The sequence below is a fragment of the Leptopilina heterotoma genome, unplaced genomic scaffold, assembly GCF_015476425.1.
Source record: "Leptopilina heterotoma isolate Lh14 unplaced genomic scaffold, ASM1547642v1 Lhet_68, whole genome shotgun sequence".
Lineage (NCBI taxonomy): Eukaryota > Metazoa > Arthropoda > Insecta > Hymenoptera > Figitidae > Leptopilina > Leptopilina heterotoma.
This window is the reverse complement of record NW_025111157.1, coordinates 521,785-543,752: the sequence shown is the minus strand read 5'-3', so window position 1 is coordinate 543,752 and position 21,968 is coordinate 521,785. Positions and strand designations below refer to the sequence as shown.

Sequence of the window (21,968 nt, the reverse complement as noted above, 5' to 3'; positions counted from 1 at the left end):
TTTATCGTAAATAGTAGAAAACTTCTAAATTTTTAGAATTCATAAGAAGAAAAATCTGAAAAAAATCCACATTTTTGTGAATATCAATCTTTAAAAAAATTAACTACATTTCTTCTTGGATTTTTTTCTTATTCCCTTATGAACCAGGAAATAATAAATAATAATAAATTTAAATAATTTTTAATTAAAAAAAATTTAATACAAATCCTTAAATTTTTCTTATTCTGACAATAATTAAACTTTACAGAATATGAAATTTAATTTTTTGTAAATAATTTAATTCTTGAACGATCATAAAATTATTACTTATGAATTATTTAGAGAATAAGTTTAATTGAAAATTCCGAAAATAATCGAATATTATGAGAGTTGTGTTTATAATTTTCGTATAAATAATTGAATTTCAAAAGGTTTCAATTTAAAAATTTAGAATATATAAATTTGAAGTAATTTTAATTATAAATTATGAAAAAATTTAGTTTCTGATACATTTGTATTCAAATCCTTTTGAAATCAGTTTAATTTCTGAATACATTTTTAGTTGAAAAATTTTTGAATAATTGAAATTTCGTAAAATTGAATTGTAAACAAATGTCTTTCACAATTATTTTAGGTGAACTTTCTATTATTGTGTAAATAATTAAATTCTTGAAAATTGTTAAAATTATTGTAATTTTATTTTAAATTATTATTTAGAGTATAGAATTTCAGTTAAAAATCCCAAAAATAATTGAAGTTGCGTTTACAATTTTTATAAAGAATTTAATTTCAAATTGAAATTTCAAAAAAAAGTTTCTTTGCTTTTTTCATTTTTGTTAATTTTTTAAAATGTTTATAATTATTTTGAATTTTATTTTGCTTTTTCTTTAAATTTGATTTTAATTATTATCAGTAATTATACTTGATTGGCAATAAATTAATTTTAGTATACTAATTAGTGCGCATATTACGAAAACCGCAGAAATCAGGAATTAGAATTTCCACTTCGCAACGTCTTGTGATCTTTGCTAAACGATTCATATATTTGAAATTTCTACCCGTTAAATTTTCTCGGCAAAAAAAAGGGTGCTTACAATCTTCGCTATATTAACCGCAACTAATTAGGGGAAAAAAATAAATTCAATAATAATTGAATAATTAACATTTTTTTGCTAATTTGAAAAATTATTTTGCAAAAAATTTGGTTTCTTTTTAAAAAGTAAATTCTCAACTTTAAATTTTCACACTGCTTTTAATTTGTATTTTTCTGCGCAAAATTTTTTTTATTTCAATAAATTAAGTCTCAACTGAGTAAATTTTTAATTTTAATTATTTTTCTTTGTTTATCAGTAATTTTTAGAAAAATATTTAAGCGGACGAAAAATTTCGTCCATTTGAACTTTCAAATCTTGAGGAAAATTATTTTTTTATATTAAAACTTAAAAAATTAATTGATCGGGGGAAAATTTTACCTAGAACAGCTGTACAAATTTCACTGTATTAGGGAAAATTTTTAGTCGTCTCAGTTATTGAAATAATTATAGAGAGAAAATTATTCAAGTTATAAAATTATAAAATAAAAAAATAAAAAGTAAATAAAAACAAAAAAAAGTAAAAATAAAAAAAGACAAAATAAATATTACAAAAATATAAATATAAATAAATTTAAATAGTATAAATAAATTATATACCTACTTATAATTAATTAATTTAATAATTAATTTTTAATTAATTAATTAATAATTTAACTTAATTTTACAATTATTTGATTAAATTTAGTTTACTTATTCGCTTCATTTATTTAATTAACAAATTTATCAATTATCAGGGTTGCCACAGGTCAGGGAAATCAGGGAATTCAGGGAAAAGTCAGGGATTTTTATTTAAGTAAATGGAAAAAATTGAATTTTAGAGAAGTTACAAATAATTGAAGAAATTCAATTATTTTCAAAAGTAATAAAATTGTTCGCAAAAATTCAATTATGTTCAAAAATTAAAAACAATTCTCGTCAAAATTCAATTATCTTTAAAAATAATTAAAATCTTCTCCAAATTTCAATTATTTTCAAAAATTTTAATAAAATTCTTTGCAAAATTTCAATTATTTTCAAAAAATTTTTCTCAATTCAATGATTTTTAATATCTACAGTTTTAATAAAATTTTTCAAAAGAATTCAATTATTTAAAAAAAAAAAATTTTTGATAAAATTTTAAGCAAACTTTTGCAATAATTCAATTATTTTCATAAATAATAACATTTTTTACAAAAATTCAATTATTTTCATGAATAATAAAATTCATTATAGAATTTCAATTATTTTTAATAAAACTTTAATTGAATTGCTCGAAAAATTTAATTATTCTTGAAAATTTTATTAAAATTTCTCGAAAAAATTCAAGTTTGTTGATAAAATTCGTTATGATAATTTAGTTTCGAAAAACATTTATTTATTCAATAAATTATTTATTTTTGTATTTAAATAATTGAATTCTTGTAGAATTTTCCAATAAAAATTAATTTAAAAATGAATATTAGTTAAAATTTCAGATATCTAATAATTGAATATTAAGAGCATTGTAGCATGAATTTTTAAAAATACATAATTGAATTCTTTCGAAGAATTTACTTAAAATTGTATTAAAAATAATTGAAATCCTGTGAAGAATTTTATTAATTTATGAAAGTAATTGAATTCTTGCAATGAATTTTTTCAAAATTTTTTTTTTTTTAAATAATTGAAATAATGTAAAGAATCTTATTATTTATGAAAATAATTGAATTTCTGCATAGTAATAATTTTAATAAATTTTTTTAAATAATTGAATTCTTTTGAGAACTTTTATTAAATAAAATAGATTGTGAAAATATTTGAATTTCAACGAAGAATTTTTATTATATTCGTGAAATGTAATTAAATTCTTACAAAAAATTTAAGAAAATAATTCTATTTTTCTAGGAATTTACTTTAAATTGTATTATAAATAATTGAAATCCTCAGAAAAATTTTATAATTTATAAAAATAATGGAATTCTTACAACGAATTTTATCAATTTTTTTTTTAAATAATTGAATTCATGTGAAAAATTGTATTACTTGTAAAAATAATTGAATTTATGCAACGAATTTTCTTACATTTCATTTAAATAATTATATTCTTTTGAAAACTTGTATTAAAATTATTTGTGAAATGTACCTAATTTAATTCTTGGAAAAAATTGTTGAAGATAATTTTATTTTTCGAGAAATTTATTTACAATTGTATTAAAAATAATTGAAACAATGTGAAGAATTTTATTATTTATGAAAATAGTTGAATTCTTGCTTAGAATTTTATTATAATTTTTGTAAATAATTAAATTTTTTTTTGAAAAATTTTATGGAAATTAAAATTTTTATAAAACATGAAGATATCAATTACTCCGAGTCTTCGACTCGAAGTAATTGATATCTTCATCAATAATATTCTTATAAATTGTTTAATTTTAAAAATGTTTGAATTTGAATGTTTTGAAGAATTTTAATTCCTATATGGAAAAATAATAATTAAATACTTATCTAAAAATTTGCGAATAATTTTACAATTTAAGAAATTCGTAAGTAAATGTAATAGAATGTTTTTTTGAGTATCTAATAATTTTTAGAGTGAATCAGAATATTCTTTATGGTCAGGGAAAAAGTGAAAATTTTGTCTGGAAATCAGGGAAAAGTTGGGGAAAAATAAAATTAAATATTTGTGGGAACATTGATTTATGATAATGTCTGTGCCAAGTGGCCGTAAATTTTTTTTTTTTCCTTTGAAATATTAATATATTGATATATACATGTTTATGAAAGTTGAGAGTATATTAATGCGAAAATTATTGTAAAGTGTCAAATTCTGTATCATCCCGTGTATACATTGAATGGCTCTTGTCTTTCGGAATGTGAGTAATCAGTTCATGAATAAACATTTAGATTTGCTGGATCTTTTGTTACCGCAAAAGGGATTTATGGAAATTAGTCAGATGCACGTGCACTTGAGGCTCATAATTTGGCTGGTGATGAGTGTACTCGCGTTTGTCTTGTTGTTAGTGTGGGAGCATATGTTTATCCTATAACTACAACTATATATTTGTGTCACTGTATCTGCTGTTGCTAAAATAAACATTAACGATTTAAAAATTATTATCGTTTAAATTGAAAAATTTTTTCTCTCTCTATCTCTGATTATGAGAATTTCTCTTTTTCGTTCCACAAAAGCTAATTCATGTTTGCACTCATTTTAATGCATTCATGTTTCTATTTTCGTATTTTCAGTTCGTAATTAATTACCATTTTTTCTACACTCCCATATGTTGAGTGCTGGATTTTTTTTTATTAATAAAAAAAACTTTGCGTCATAATTAACATTTGTGGGAAATAATAGTTCATATGCTTTTTTTTGTGTACTCTTTTTTCTGAAACTAATTTTTCAAATTGGATTGAAGGTACATTTTTTTACTGATTACTAATAATATTTATTTGTTTATTTAAATTTGTCAACGGATTTACTCGAAAAAAGGCAAGACAAAAATTAATAATTGATAATCAATAATAATAACTAATAACCAATAATAGTATTAAGAGAAAAAAGTAATTAATAATTATAATAATAATATTAATATAATAATTTATTGTTATACAAACATAAAGAATAATAGTAACAAAAATAAATTTGAAATTCGCGGCAATAATTTTGTAGCTATACAGATGGCGCTGAAGACTTTTCTCCCACAAGTAGCACAGTGAATTAGAAATAAAAGGAGTAGCTTAGGAATTGAATTTGAAATTTAATTTCAAATTTGAAGAATACAAATTTCCAAATTTTTTAACTTCAGTTTTTTGAGTAATTTCAATTTTAATTTAAAAAGATAAAATAAAAATAATTTCAACTTCTTTTTATTTCAGTATTTTTTTTTAGTAATTTTAATTTTAGCTCAAAAAATAATTTTCAATTTCAAATTAAAAATAATTAAAATGGAGATAATTAGTTTCAAAATTTAAAAGCAATTAAAATTAAAATTCAAGATAAAAATATTAAATTTAGTAGAAATTTGAAAGGAATAAAAAAAAGAATTTCGGTTTAAATAATAAAGAGAAAAGTAAAGAAACAAAAAAAAAATGTGTCAAGTCGCGGAGCTTTCGCGCATTTTTCACGTGTGAACAGTTCTCAAGGAAAACTGTTTTAAAGAAGTTAGAAGAGAAACTCTGTTGAGGGACTAAAGAAAATCATATACTTAAAAAGGAATAAAAGGAAAAGAAGAAAAAAAAATGTTCTAACTGTTCTTACGCTCTAATACTCTTGAGAATTCTTGACGTTGAGGTTAAGCTTCTCTAGTTTCCCCAAAGGGATTAAACAAGAGGTTCGACTGATCAAAAGTAGGAAGGACAAACAGCTTAACTTGTCCTATTAAGAGGAAGCTCTTAATTTCTTCGTGTCGATAAAGTCTAGTTTAGATAATCTACATCACTTTTAGTTTCATTCTGCAAAAAAAAAGAAAAGGAGAAAAAGAATTTTTAATTAGGCACATATTTTTTATTCTAATTGAGGTAATAAAATATTTTTACATTTATCTCACTTTTTTGTAATTTTCGTTGATTTTATAATTTAATGGAATTTATTGATAGATAGTAATGAGAATTTAATAGAATTTAATAATCAATAATATTTGATAAGAGAATTTAATAAATAATAAGAGTTTAAAAGATTTTGATTTCAAATTTTGTAAAATTTTAATTTTAAATGAATTTAATTAGAAATATAAAAAAACTTAAATTTAAAAAGAATTAATAAATAGTGAAATTTAACGATCACTCCAAGTCAAGGAAAAAAAAATTGTTTTTAAAAAAAATTGTTTAAACTAAAATTCTTCTGAAATTAGTTAAATTTTTTAATATATATTTAACTAGTTTTATTAAAAATAATGGATTTATAGAAGAATTTTAGTTAAAAACACAACAACAAATTGAATTTTGAAGCAATTACAAATGATTGCAGAAATTAAATTATTTTCAAAAGCAGTAAAATTCCTCTCAGAAATTCAATTATTTTTAAAAATTTTAATAAAATTCTTGGCAAAATTTTAATTATTTTCAAAAACTTTCCTCAATTCAATGATTTTTAATATCTACTACTTTAATAAAAATTCCTAAAAAAATTAAATTAGTTAAAAAAATGTTTAATAAAATTCTCCGTAAACATTTATTTATTTTCATAAATAATAAAAATTTTACAGGAATTCAATTATTTTACAAATTATTTTCATATATTATTCCATTATTTTCATGAATAATAACATTTTTTACAGGGATTCAATTATTTTTATAAATAATAAAATTCAATGCTGAATTTCAATTATTTTTAATACAATTTTAATGAAATTCTTTGAAAAAAGTTATTATTCTTAAAAATTTTTTATGAAAATTTAACAAAGAAATGTAATTATTTTAATAACCTTTGCTACAATTTCTTTATTAGAATTTAAGTATTATTTTCAATAAATTTTTTATTAAATTTCCTTAAAGAATAAAATTATTTTCAAAAATTTTAATGCTATTCTTTGCGTAACAATTCTATTTTTTCAAAATAATTTTAATAAAATTCTTCTAAGAAATTCAATTATGTTTAAAAATTTACAAAAATTCTCGTCAAAATTTCAATTATCAATTATCAATTTCAATTATTTCAATTATTATTATTATATTTTCAATTAATTTCAATTATCTTTATAAATAATAAAATTTTTCTCCGAAATTCAATTATTTTTAAAACTTTTAATAAAATTCTTGGCAGAATTTCAATTATTTTTAATACAATTTTCATCAAATTTCTTGAAAAATGCAATTATTCTGAAAAAATTTGATGAGAATTTGTCAAGAGAATTCAATTATTTGAAAATTTGTTGATAAAATTCTTTATGAAAATTCAATTTTAAGAAACATTCAATTGTTTAATAAAATATTTATTTTTATAGTTAAATAATTGAATTCTCGTAGAATTTTCTAATAAATTTTGGTTTAAAAATGAATTTCAAATTAAAATCTTTGAACATTTGAACTTTTCATACTTCTAATTAAGAATTTTGCAGAATTAATTTTTTTTTCAATAAATTTAATGGAATTTTTTTTAATTATTTGAAGTTTTTAATTTCTAATATATTTAATTGCGAAGAATTTCAGAATAATCGAAATTTCGTAAAATTAAATTGTAAACAAAAGAATTTGAAAATTCTCAAAGAACTTTTTCAAAAATTATTTTTAAAAAATTTATTTAAAGGCGAATTTTAGTTGAAAATTCTAGAAATGAATAATCGTAATAATGAAAATAATTTATGAATAAGTTACAGTAACAAAATAGCAAGTTTTAATTATTGTATGTTATTGAATTTCAAATTTTTTAATATCTTAATTTCTATGAAAAAAATAATGATTAAATATTCATTTATAAATGAAGTTCTATTTTTGAATTTAGTCCATTTTTCTAAATTCGATTTTATACAAAATACTTTTTTGAATTATTACTTTTGAGTTCAGTCAATTTTTTTTAAATTTAGTTTTATAAAAAAAAAATTTCTTTAAATTATTATTTTTGAATTCAGTCAATTTTCTTTAAATTCAGTTTTATACAAAATATTTCTTTGAATTATTAATGTCGAATTTATAGTCAATTTTATTTTAAAATTAAAAGTTCTATACAAAATATAAATCTGCTTGAGTGCATAGAAAAGTAAATTCATAAAAATTACTGAGAATTTCAAAAATTTTTCGTGAATTTAAAAATGTTTATTAATTTTTGTTTTTTAAATTCAATTTTACAGAAAATATAAATACGTTTCGTAAATTTCTTAAAATTACTGAGAATTTCGTAAATTTTTCATGAATTTTCTTTTTTTAAATTCAATAATTTTATAAAAAATATAAATTTTTTTGCGTGTTTAAAAAGATAAATTCAGAAAATTACAGAACATTTTTTGAAAAATACTGTTATAAATCCTCTACACCTTTTAAACAATTTGATACTTAAAATCTCGTCGACTTTGGTAAAAAAAATCTTTACAGGAAGAAAGATAGAGTGGAGAATTAAATTTCCACTCAAAGGATAAGATGAAAAAATTTTTCTCAACAAACCTCTGAAGAGATCTTTCAAAAAGTGGAAAAACAATTTTTCCAAACAGGATTTTAAATTAAATCTCAGGATCTTAAATTAAATAAAAATTTTGTTCTTACTAATAATTACCCCAATGGTTCAAATATAAAATTTACTTGATTTAAATAAAAATTTATTTGATTCAAATAACTGATTACATCTCTGTTATAAAATAAATATTTACTTGAATCAAAACAATTTTATTTTAAATCAAATAAATTTCATTTGAACCAATATTTTCAGTATTTGAAACAAATAATTTTTATTTAAGTAAATTGAATAATATTTGCTTCAAATACTGAAATTATTGGTTCAAAAGCAATTTATTTGATTATTTTTTTATTAAAATAAATAATAATAATAATAATAATAAAAATACTAGTAATAATGGTAATAATGATAATAATGAAAATACAAATAAGAATGATAATGATAATAATAATAATAATAATAATAATAATAATAATAATAATAATAATAATAATAATAATAATAATAATAATAATAATAATAATAATAATAATAATAATAAATTATTTTATATATTTTTTATGGTATTTATCATTATTTATCGATTTCAAATTCATGATATAAAATTCTTTTATATATAATACTTAAATATAGAAAAAAAAGAGAGAGAAGAATAGAGAAATTGGAAAATATTTGAAAATTATAATAAAAATATGAAAGATAAATTTAAATAATGGTTGGTTTGAAAATGATTTTTCTATGTGAAAAGAAATACCTCTTTAAAGTTCATATATGGCTTGGAATGTGCTCAGTCATCTATTCTTATGTCTATAGGATTTAAAACGAAAGAAAATAGGAAGGCTAACGACGTTTATTGAAAATTTTCTCAACACTATATAAGTTTCTATTCGGTTTTTATTCTCGAATAATATTCGTGGAAAAATTGTTAGAAAATCCTTTTTGAAAAACATTCTACAAAATTATTTATCTCAACAGTACATTTTCTTTTCGTCTTTTAAAAAAAGAATGTCATTTTTTAAATTTTCTCCTCTTTTGTTCTCTTAAAAAAATGTCTTATTACATTTTTCTTCTTCATTTTCTCTTTTTTTCTTTAATTTCTTTCTTTTCGAAATTTATTTCTCTGTACGAAATTTTTTTTGGTTCGATATCGTTTTTTTGGTTTGTAAATCTGTTTTGGTTCAATACTGTCTTTTTGGTTCAAAAATGTTTTTCTGATTCAAAAATCTGGTTTGGTTCAAAACTCTGTTTTGGTTCAAAAATGTTTTTCTGGTTCAAAAATCTGTTTTGGTTCAAAAATATTTTTTTATTCAAAAATCTGTTTTGGTTCAAAAATCTTGTTTGGTTCAAAAATGTTTTTCTGATTCAAAAATCTGGTTTAGTTCAAAACTCTGTTTTGGTTGAAAAATGTTTTTCTGATTAAAAAATCTGTTTTGGTTCAAAAATATTTTTCGATTCAAAAATCTGTTTTGATTGAAAAATGTTTTTTGATTTTGAAAAAAGTTTTCTTCTTGGAAAATATCTTTTTCCAAATCGAACTTTTATTTTTCTCTTAGAGATTTTTTTTCTCTTTTGCTGATAACTGTGTGTTAATGTATTGTGCGGCAAAAAAGGGTTAGAGCATTATTTTGATACAGCACTAAAATCTAATGTTAAAATGAAGTGAAGAGTTAAGAATGGATTACATAAGTTGGACGTTGGCAGGTCGATAAATGTAGACCAGGATATTTCCTATTGCAAGAAGTGGACATAGAATGCATTTATGTGAAAGCAGGAGAATGACTTTGCAGATTTCAAGAAAACGCTTTAGCCATTCAAGAAGGAGTATTAGCGGCGAGAGAGAGAAAAAAAGTGCGGTATAAAGTACTCAGAAAATGAGAAAACGAAAAAAAACATTTTAGAAAAAAAAACGCTGTGAAAAATTGCAGACATGCAAAAATAATTTCTATACGTAAATTCTAATTTTTTTAGAAATCTAGAAATTTTAGAAAGATTTCAAAGGAGAGAATACTTTTTTACTGTGTAGAAAAATGTTTCTAAAGTTCTGAACTTTCAAAAGGAACGAAATATTTTGTTATAAATATTTTCAAAAATTACTGATTGCAATAAAAATTCAAAGTTCATGGAATATATCAAAATTAATTCATTTTAAAAGAGTTGCGTTTACAATTTTCATAAATAAATTAACTTCAAACGGTTTTAATTTTAAATTTTAAAAAATTTCAATGTTGAATGAATTTAATTAGAAATTTTACCGAACTTAGATTTTTGACAAATTTTAATAATTCAAAATCTTCTAAAATTAGTTAAATTTGTCAATATATATTTAATTAATTATTAACAATAATGGATTTATAGAAGAATTTTAGTTAAAAACACTAAAAAAAATTGAATTTTGAAGAAGTTACAAATAATTGCAGAAATTCAATTATTTTCAAAAGTAATAAAATTCTTATTAAAAAATTCGATTATGTTCAAAATTAAATGAAAATCTCTCAAAAATCCCAATTATCTTTATAGATAATAAAATTCTTCTTCAAAATTCAATTTTTTTCAAAAATTCTAATAAAATTCCTGTCAAAATTTTATTAATTTTCAATATCTCTACTATTTTAATATAAAACTACCCAAAAGAAATCAATTATTTAAAAAGTTGTAATAAAATTGTACGCAAACATTTAATTATTTTTATAAATAATAAAAATTTCACAAGAATTCAAGTATTTACAAAAAAAAATAAAATTCTTCAAAGGAATTTAATTATTTTCGTAAATAATAAAATTCTTCAAAAGAATTCAATTATTTTCATGAATAATAAAACTCATCGCAGAATTTCAATTATTTTTAATACAATTTTAATCGAATTCCTTGAAAAATGTTCCTTAAAATTAAAAATAAATTAAAATTTTTAATTCCTTAAAAATTTTATTAAAATTTATCCAAAAAATTTAATACTATTTTTATAATCTTTGCTAAAATTTTTTTTTAGAATTTAAGTATTATTATCAATAAATTTCCAATTAAATTTCTTTAAAGAATAAAATTATTTTCAAAAATTTTAATGCAAATATTTGCGTAACAATTTAATTTTTTTCAAAATAATTTTAATAAAATTCTTCGTAGAAATTCGATTACGTTTAGAAATTTTACAAAAATTATCGTCAGTTTTTCAATTATCTTTATAAATAATAAAATTTTTCTCCGAAATTCAATTATTTTCAAAACTTTTAATAAAATTCTTGGCAGAATTTAAATTATTTTTAATACAATTTTCATCAAATTTCTCGAAAAATGCAATTATTCTTAAAAATTTGATGAAAATTTGTCAAGAGCATTCAATTATTTAAAAATTTATTGATAAAATTCTTTATGAAAATTCAATTTTAAGAAACATTCAATTGTTTAAAAAAATATTTATTTTTATAGTTAAATAATTGAATTCTCGTAAAATTTTCTTACAAATATTGATGTAAAAATGAATTTCAAATTAAAATCTTTGAATACTTGAACTTTTCATACTTTTAATTAAGAATTCTATAGAATTAATTTTTTTTCAATAAGTTTAATGGAATTTCTTTTAATTATTTGAAGTTTTTAATTTCTAATACATTTAATTGAAGAATGTCAGAATAATCGAAATTTCGTAAAATTAAATTGTAAACAAAAGAATTTGAAAATTCACAAAGAACTTTTTCAAAAATTATTTGAAAAAAATATATTTTTAAAGTTGTTTAATTTCAAAATGGTTTGAATTTAAAATTTTTGAAAATCTTAATTCCTATAAAAAAATTAAAAATAATTAAATATTTTTAATATTTTAAAAAGAAATTATTGTTTTCGAATAATTTTACAATTAAAGATATTCGTAAATAAATTTAACAGACCATTTTTTACAATAAAATTTTCTCCTTTATTTGTTAAAAATTCAAAAAAATTTCAGTTTTATTTTCAATAAAATTTTCTAATTGACAAGTATAATTTATAAACATTTTTTTTCCTTTATTTTTAAAAATCTTTGAATTTTATTAAAATAATTGAAATTAAGAAGTAGAATTGATGCAAATTATGTATTTCCTTATATGAAAATTGAGAATTTTCTGCAAAAATATTAAGAAACGGGAATATGTAATGTTTTTTTCCGAAAATAAAAGAGTGAGTTTGTAAACAATATTCTTATTGAGAAATAAAAATTATGCATAAAATGGGTATATTTTCTATTTCTTAATAAAAATTTGTTACTAATTAACAATTTTCTAGCATTTTTTTTTTTATAAATAAAAAGGAAAATTATTTGCATAATAATTTAGATCAGTCAAACGAAATTTGTTATAGGAAAAAGCATATAATAAACAAAATGTGAATATTTTTCATTCGTTAATCATAATTTTTTTCTTATTTCTAATATTATTTTATTAGGGGAGAGGGCCCCAAGGTGGTCAGGGCCCTAAGGTGGTCACCCTAAGAAAATTTTTGTATATTAGTTAGTATCTTCAAATGTTTTTTGTTATTGTTATTATTTGAGAAGACAAAGATTTTAGTAAAGTTTTGAGGTAAATAGTCGTATGAGTCTCTTAAATTAAAATTTTTTAAATTAAAATTTTTTATTTTAAATTAGTAAAAATCGTTATAATTATCTTTATATATCGTACAATAATATTCCAAATAAATATAATTAATATTGTGCTTTAAAAAATTTTTTCATTAACGTTTAAAAAATTGTGTCTTGGCCCTAAGGTGGACACTTTTTTGGCCACAAGGTGGTCACTTTTGATTTTTTATGAAAATATTTTTATACGCTATATTTATCACTGTGAATGTGAATTTTATCAATTTTTAAGTTTTATGATGAATAATAATGAAATAGAATTATTTTCAAAATTTTACCTGTCTAATACATACACAAAAAGTATCATTTTTGACGAAAGGACAAAGTGCAAAAAAAATATGTAATAAGTTTCTGTGATCCTGAAAAACAATTAATATTAAATAAACAACTTAATAATACGTTTTTTACATTTTTTTAAAACTTTTTTAGTGAATTTTTGTATGGTGACCACCTTGGGGCCACTTTTTTAAAAGTCGAATTTTCAACTTTTTTTAAAAAGTGCCATAACTTTTTTTTTATTAATGAAATGAAAAAAACTTTATGATAGGAAGTTAGGTAATAAGATAAAGTTTCAAACGCCGTATATTATTGACCTTTATATATAATTCCATTTGAAATCTACAGTCGTTCAAAAGATGGGTGACCACCTTAGGGCCCTCTCCCCTACGAATAATGAAAAAATATACCTGATGCATATTTTCGATTTGTCAAATATTATTTTTTAAAGAAAAAAAACAAAAGCATATACACAAAAACTAACTTCAAATTGCGGACAGTATGAATGAAAGAATTCGAAAATTAATATATGTAGTTAATTTTTTGAGGGATTGTAGAACGAAACTTCAATTTTTGTTGATATCAAATGACTCTCGATAATTTTTGAACGCGAGATATATGTCAGTTTTCAAATGTATGGTAGAATAATTGGTATTGTCAATTTTTTTTTTTTTTTTTTTTTTTTTTGACAGATTCCTGACAAGGAGGACAAGCTATAACGCGAAATTTACGTGTTTCTATCACGCTTCGCGTATATTTATCCGAGTAAATGCAAAATCGATACATAGACGGTTTGTGTATATAGTTTTAGGGGGCTTTGGCTCTACAACAGCAGGCATATCAGGCACTACATATCTTGGAGGTCGGGACCACATAGCCTCGATAACATTTGCCACACGTGTGTATTAATAACAAATTGATCGTTATAGTCGATTATACATCGACGAATGGAAGACGAACGAGATTGACGAGAGTTCTAGTTATATTCTTTTTTAATACATTTATGGATGTAATATGTCTGTAAAATATCGTGGCAAATCGAAAGAAAATCGGGGTTTTTATCATTTTCTTTTCTTCTTTTTCTTCTTCTCTTTAATTTCTTCTTTTTTCTTCCTCTTCTTTCCACTTTCTTTTTCTCTTTAATTTCTCCTTTTTTTCTTACTCTTTCTTCTTCTTTTTTCTTCCTCTTCTTTCCACTTTCTTCTTCTGATTAATTTCTCCTTTTTTTCTTACTCTTTCTTCTTCTCTTTAATTTCTTCTTCATTCTTCCTCTTCTTTCTTCTTTTTCTGTTTTTTCTGTTTTTTCTTTTTTTTCTTCTTCTGTTTCTTCCTGTTCTTTCCACTTTCTTTTTGTTCATCTTTTTTTCTTCTTCTTTTTTTTTCTTCTTCTTTTTTTTTCATTCTCTTCATTTCACTTTCTTCTTTTCTTTTTCTCTTTACTATCTTCTTCTTCTTCTTTCCACTTTTTTTCTTCTTTTTTTCACTCTATGTATTCTTGTAAAAAAACAGAAAAAAAGAAAAAAGCAAACAAAAGGGAAGGGAAAGGTAGGCAATAAATTGAAATTACTATCAGGTTCATCACTCCGTTGCCGTCAGCAATGACGTCGTTTATTACTGACTAACATACTTCGATAACCTTCTAATCGTCTGTTAATCGTCTATATGTAAATATATCGATTCTTCACTTACTTTTAATACTTATCAGACAAATTATGAATAGACGGGGGGTTTTTTTTAAACAACTTGTATTTTTTTATATAAGAAGAAAATTTCTACTTTCTTTCTTTTACATTTTCTTTCATTAATTCTTTCTTTCTATTTTTATATTGTTTTATTTTTTCGACTTTGTTCATTTTATTTTCCAAAAGTGAAGAAAAAATGTTTACATTATATAAGAATAAAAAATTAATCGAAATGTTGATTCAATGAAAATTAGGTTTTATTCAATTATAAAATATTTTTAATACAACATATTTTTTTGGTTGGCTACTTATTTTTGAAAAAAAAAATAAAAAATTTCTCAGTGTATAGAGAAATATTCTATATCTTATGAGATATAGAATTTTCTTGCAAGAAAATCTTCAAGGATTAAATGCTCTCTTAAAAGAATTAATTTTGTTTCTATAATCGAATTTGCTTCACTCTAAAGAACAATTTTCATTTTAAGATAGAATTTCTTTATATACAAGAAGGTATTTTTTTTTTTTATTATAAATAAAATAAATAAATAAATTCGAAGTAAAATACTGAATAAAGAAACTAAATAAAATTATTATTATATTATTAATTATTAACTATAATAATTTTCGTATTTTATTTTTTCATTCATTCTGTCTGTCCACACTTTGAAGTTAGTTTCATTAGTTTTTGTGTATGCTTTGTTTTTTTCCATTTAAAAAATAGTGTTTGACAAATCGAAAATAATGCAGATATTTTTTCATGATTTATAATAAAATAATATTTGAGCTTAAATTTTTTTTTAAATTAAAAGAAAATTATTAACAAATAAATTTTGTTTCTTATACGCTTTTTTATAACAAATTTCGTTTGACTGATCTAAATTATGCAAATTTTTCTCCTTTTTATTCATAAAAAATAAAAAATTGTTAATTGTTAAAAAATTATGTTTAAGAAATAGGAAATATAATATGAATAATTTTTATTTTTCAATAACAATATTGTTCACAAACTGATTCTTTTCTTTGGGGAAAAAAAAATATTACATTACAATTGCTTTAATAAAATTCAAAGTTTTTTAAAAATAAAGGAAACAAATTTTTATAAATTGTAAATTTCTAATTGTCAATTACAAATTTTAATTGACAATGAAATTGAAATTATTATTTTTCTACTTTTTTAATTTTTCTTCTTCATTTTAATCAATGTCTTTATTCTTTTATTTTTTTCTATTTATTTAATGGAAATGGGCGAAACAAACTTTAAGTCTCTAAATTTGAATTAGTTTTTTTTCTCCTTTTTATTCATAAAAAATAGAAAATTGTTAATTATTAAAAAATTATGATTAAGAAATAGGAAATATATATCCATTTTATGCATAATTTTTATTCTTTATCCCGCTACTTAATATTTTTGTAGAAAATTCTCAATTTTCCATAAGGAAATAATTTGCATAATTTCTATTTCTCAATTACAATTGCTTTAATAAAATTCAAAGTTTTTTAAAAATAAAGGAAAAAAATTTTTATAAATTCTAATTGTCAATTACAAAATTTAATTGAAAATGAAATTGAAACTTTTTAAATTTTTAGAAAATAAAGGAAAAAATTTTATTCAAAAAAATGTTTTGTTACATTTATTTACGAATTTCTTCAAAAAGAAAATTATTCGAAAACATCAATTATTATTATTATTATTATTATTATTATTATTATTATTATTATTATTATTATTATTATTATTATTATTATTATTATTATTATTATTATTATTATTATTATTATTATTATTATTATTATTATTATTATTATTATTATTATTATTATTATTATTATTATTATTATATTATTATTATTATTATTATTATTATTATTATTATTATTATTATTATTATTATTATTATTATTATTATTATTATTATTATTATTATTATTATTATTATTATTATTATTATTATTATTATTATTATTATTATTATTATTATTATTATTATTATTATTATTATTATTATTATTATTATTATTATTATTATTATTATTATTATTATTATTATTATTATTATTATTTTTTTTTTTTTTTTTTTTTTTTTTTTTTTGTAGTCGGAAGTGGAAAATCTGCGAATTCAGATACCTGGGCAATGAATTCCAGGTTATGTGGGGATGACCGCTCTTGTTCTGGTCTACCCACTAAAAACCACTCCCGTCTTAATTTGGGACACTTGATCCACCTGCGGAACTACCGTCAGGCCTTCAACTTCGCAAGTGGGGTCCCCTTACCGTGTTCCTTAACGTGCTTTTAATCCGCTTATACAATGTGGGAGCGTGGGTGGGAGGAAAACTAAATGATTCCCTCCCCCCCACGCTCACACACAGCCGAGCACTGGATTCCTCCGGTCAACCTCGTCTTCCGTCTCTATCTTTTTCTTTCATTACTTTAATAATGAAGGATTCAATATGCCTCCACGAGTCCACGTTCTGAACCATGGTAGACACCATGTTATCGGCGTTGATTTCAAAGCCAACTGCCGTAAACATGGCCATTCTATCATGGCTCCAGTGCCCGCAATAAAAGAGAGTATGCTCCGCGTCATCTACTGCAGCGTCACAGTAGGCGCATTTTGCTACTCTCTTAATCTTAAACCTATGAAGGTACTGTCGGAAACATCCGTGACCTGACAACACTTGTGTCAGGTAGTAGCCAACTTCACCGTGCTTTCTACCTAGCCAAGTGGCGAGGTTGGGGATCAGGCGATATGTCCACCTTCCTTTAAGATCCCCATCCCATCTCTCTTGCCATTGTTCAAGGAGTCTACATCTCGCCTCTTTGCGGATAGCCGCTTTGGCGAGATTTCTACTCTGCTCTTGCGAGGTAACTAGATCTTTGTTACGCTGAAAGACTTCCTGTCTTTCCCTCGCCAGTAAGTCCACTGGCGGAAGACTCGCAAGAACTAAAGCAGCGCTCGTTGAAACTGTTCTGTAGGCTGAAACCACTCTCCGCGCACAACCACCCTGTGCGGAGAGTAGCTCGTCAGAGATGCCGCGGTTCTTTAGGGACTCAGCCCATGCAGGGGCAGCATAGAGCTGCTTTGCTTGAACCACGGTCGCCACTAATCGGCGTTTCTTTTCCCTGGGGCCACCGACATTGGGCATCATCCTAGAAAGGTTTCCCATGCAGTCGGCGGCATTCAGTGACGTGATCTTAGAATGTTGGTCGAACTTTAATTTTCGATCCAACGTCACTCCCAGGTACTTTAAACTGTTTCCCCAGGAGACTTCAGTCTGTCCTATTCGAATCTTCGGGACCTCAAAGGATCTTTTACCTGTGACAAGCAAAGCTTCTGTCTTCTCTGTAGCCATTTGTAGGCCGTTGAGATCTAACCAGAGCTTTGCTCGTCTCAAGCTTTCGTTGACCCTTATTTCTAGAATCCGAGAAGTCCGCGCGCCACACACTATAATGACGTCATCCGCAAAGCCGACCATTATCGTATCTTCAGGTAACTCAATTCTAAGGAAGTCATCGTACATGACGTTCCATATGAATGGACCTACCTTTGATCCTTGGGGAGCTCCGCATGTCATTTCATGTTTGAGATGACATGCATCGCTCTTGTATTCAACCCATCTGTCGCTAAGATAGTTGTCTATCATTCGCAACAGATAGGTTGGTACCCCTTTACGACGCATCGCCTTGATGCAATTGTCCCACTTTGCGGAGTTAAATGCATTACGTATGTCGATGGAAATAAGCGCGCAGAATCCCTTCTTCTTGTCCTCTTTGACTTTCCTCGCATGGTTTACAACAGTGAGTATTGCGTCAACTGTTGACCGGCCTTTACGAAAGCCAAATTGATTCTCCGATAGGCTATTTTCGCCTATCAGGATTTCCTGAAGTCTCTGCAGAACCATTCCCTCTAGAAATTTGCCCATCGTATCCAATAAACAAATTGGTCTGAACGATGTGACTTTATCCAGAGGTTTATCGCCTTTCCTGAGAAGGACTAACTTCTGCGTTTTCCAGTCACCGAAGAACTCTCCGGCAGTCAAGCACGTATTAAAGACGTCAAGAAGCAACTCAGGATCCACTGCGACAATCTCTTTTAAGATTTCGCTCGGTATCCCATCATTGCCCGGCGCTTTGCCGTTTCTTAACGTCTTTGCCACCTTTTTTAATTCCTCAATCGTGAAGAGCTCCTCGTCTCGTACTACGCAGTGAGTGTAGTCCTCTCTGGGGCTAGGTTCCGCATAGGGAAACAGTGTCTTTATGATTTTCAGGACCCAAATCGGATCATCCAAACCAGGGGTTTTATGCCTTGTCACTAATTTCTTAGCGACAATCTTAAAGGCCAAACCCCACGGATCCTTCTCGGAGTCTCCGATTAGGTCCTTCCAGCAACGGCGTTGGCTACTTTTCACGGCCTGCTTAAAAGTACGCCTGGCTTTATGCCATGTTTCCCGCAGCTGGAGGTTTCCCTTTGAATGGGTAAAATGCCTCCTTGCTGCGTGGCATTCTCCTTTAAGACAGGCCAATTCTTCATTCCACCAGTACATAGATCCCTTTCCCGTTTTTCTTTTCTGCCGGCGAGGCATAGAGTGATTGCAAGCTTGAACAATCACCCGCCTCGCCTCTCGCACTATACCCTTTAAAGAAGCTGGTTTCCTCACCCAGTTTGATTTGCGAATAAGTCGCGACTCTTCTAGGGATTCCGCCAGCTTCTCCCTGTTCAGTCCCCTGAGATTCCAAGAGGCTCCCTGTGCGGTACGTCCTCGAGGTTTTTCCTCAGAGACTAAAAACTCTATGTACTGGTGGTCACTCAATGTTTCCTCATCCAGTACCCTCCATTCTTTTATTCTGCGGGCTAGGCGGGGAGATGCGATTGTTAAATCAAGGATAGATCCCGATTCTCCCCTCCTGAACGTGAACTCGTGGCCCCGGTTTAACACCACCAGTCCATTCGTCGCCAGCATGTCGGAAACCAACATTCCTCTCCTGTCCTGACGAGTCTCTCCCCATTCCGGCGACTTACTATTGAAATCTCCCGCAATGAGGACATCCCCGTCAAAAGCTCTCACACTTTCTTCAAGAGAACGAATCTCAGTGTCGAATTTTCCGAATGGGTCGTTGGGCGAGAAATAGCAGCTATATATACGAATACCTGCCACGTCCGCCCAAACAAACCCCTTGTCTGTACCCAAGAATGAACCGGCGGTGATACCCGGATTGCATATCTGTATTGCCGATCTACCTGATGAGTCTTGAAACCAATTCGAGAATCCTTGCTTCTTATACTGCTCACTAATAAGCAGTATATCCACTCCTCTCTCTCTGGCAGACTGCATCAGGAGATTTTGGGCAACATTACCCTTTCTGAGGTTGACCTGAAGAAATCTTACCTCTTCTGCTTCAGCTTCTCCAGTTTCTCCCTATAGACGGGGCAGGACCCGCTTCCTGGAGCGTGCTTTGTCTCCTTTATCCCCTTGTCCTCACAAGTTGTGCAATGGGATTCCCCTGCACAGTTTTTGTGGGAATGATCTGGAGATCCACATTTCCAGCAAGCTTTACTCCTATCGGGTCCTTTACAGACCCTTGCGATGTGCCCATAGCCAAGGCATCTGTGGCACCTATCCACTTCCACCCTGCTGCGGATCCTGCAGTTAATCCAGCCTACCCTAACTTTACCGGCCGTAAGCAGGGCATCTGCGTCGGGTTCTGGTAGTTGGATCACTGCCATCTTTACTGCTCCACGCAGGGTAAAGAGTCTGCAGGACACCTCTAATTCGGTCCTGCCCAAAGCTTTTTTTAAGGCCTTTGTCACATCTTCCGTATCGGCTGTCTCATCCAAATCTCTAACCTCTAGTGATCGCTTTGTCACCAGAGGTGAGACCATTGCTTTGCCTTTGAGGGCCTCGGTAAACTTGCTGCTGAACGTTGAGAACTCCTGTCCCCTTTTAAGAACGAAAAGCAAATCTTGCTTTTTGGTTCTTCTAATGGACAGAACCTCTGTTTTTGTTTCAGCAGGGTTGACCGTGGCGAAAAGCTCTTCAATAAGTTTTTTTGAAGGAACTTTTCCGTCCTCCATTGATACTCTGATGGCGTCCGTTTTCCGTTTCTTTTTCTGACCTTTGCCGCTAGACGATTGTTTTGTCTCGCTCTTCTTCTTTTCCTCATTCTTCTTCTTTTCCGTATTTCTCTTCTCCTTCCTGGAAACAACCTTATTCCACCCGTCAGGATTTTCTTTCTCTGACGGTGTGTCGGATTTAATGTTTTCCTCCTTCTGTATTTGTACAGAAGCCGGTTTTTTAATCTTCCGGTCTTCTGGGGATGTTGAGGCACCTCTCTTCGTGCTTTTGGTAGAAGAGGAAGTCTTTTGTTCTCTCTTCTGTTTCGGAGTGGTCGACGGCGTTTTAAAACGTGCCATTTGACCCCCACTTCGGTACTGCAATGGTTGTAAAGCTTTTTGGAGCCTATCTGCTGATGACCGGAGAGCGAGACCCGCGCTTCTGACTCCGGCCGAGATTTCTTTTGCTTCGGCCATATATTCCTTTACCTCATTTGGCGTGTTCTTTCTAAAGGAACTTTCCATCGCCAAAAGTGTCTTTTCCATTGCTTCATTTTGAAGCCTCTGTTCCGTCATTATGCCAAGCATAATTTTCCATACTTCGGCCCATGGCGGAATCAAAAGACCACCTTGGCTTGCTCCATTTGCAGCAAAAGCTGCAGTTGTGCTTTTCTCTTCCGTACTTGTGGAAGAGGACTGGTTCACCTTTATAAAAACAGACTCTGTTTCTCCAGTGGCCATTCCCGTTTCCATTCTACATGTGGGACGGAGTTGATGCACCTCTGCTACAACCTTTATTTCTTGGGGACTCTCATCTGATAAAATAACAGATTCAGTCTCTCCAGTCTCCATTATCTCGATTTTGTTTTCATCGTTTTCCTTATTGTTATTCTCCATAAATTCGTTGCTACCAGCGCATCGTCTGTGGAGGGGCGGGTCGGTATAGTTGGGAACGGGTATACCCTCGGACGTATCCTACCCCAGTTCCCTGAGGCCCAACCACCGCTTAGCCGGTCCCGGAATACACGGACGGACCGGACTCGCCCGGAGCAATATGGATTCCGACCTCCATATCCACCACAGACTCTCCTGATCAGGGTCCCGAAGGGGCTGGCTCCTGATTCCTTACCTCGGCTGGCACATCGGCAGAGCAAGCTCACATCAACCCCTAGGCCTCGAACACCGAAAACGAGTGAACGAAGATTCAGGGTACTCCCAGTG

General features: G+C 26.5%; 2 protein-coding genes across 8 annotated transcripts in view; one reads left to right on the top strand and one right to left on the bottom strand.

Annotated features, from left to right (window-relative positions):
* The window catches only part of LOC122510227 (dopamine receptor 2-like), a 212,362-nt gene that overhangs the window by 39,712 nt on the left and 150,682 nt on the right, over nucleotides 1–21,968 (top strand). The gene's annotated exons all lie outside the window — the stretch shown is intronic.
* LOC122510228 (protein Diedel-like) overlaps nucleotides 1–21,968 on the bottom strand; it is a 128,576-nt gene that overhangs the window by 94,605 nt on the left and 12,003 nt on the right. Inside the window, exon 2 of one of the 2 annotated variants that reach the window (XM_043624708.1) lies at nucleotides 5,005–5,483. The exons of the other annotated variant lie outside the window; for it this stretch is intronic. The gene's annotated coding sequence lies outside the window, so the exon portion shown is untranslated. Of the gene's footprint in view, nucleotides 1–5,004; nucleotides 5,484–21,968 lie in introns of those variants that run through there. 2 annotated transcript variants of the gene reach the window in all.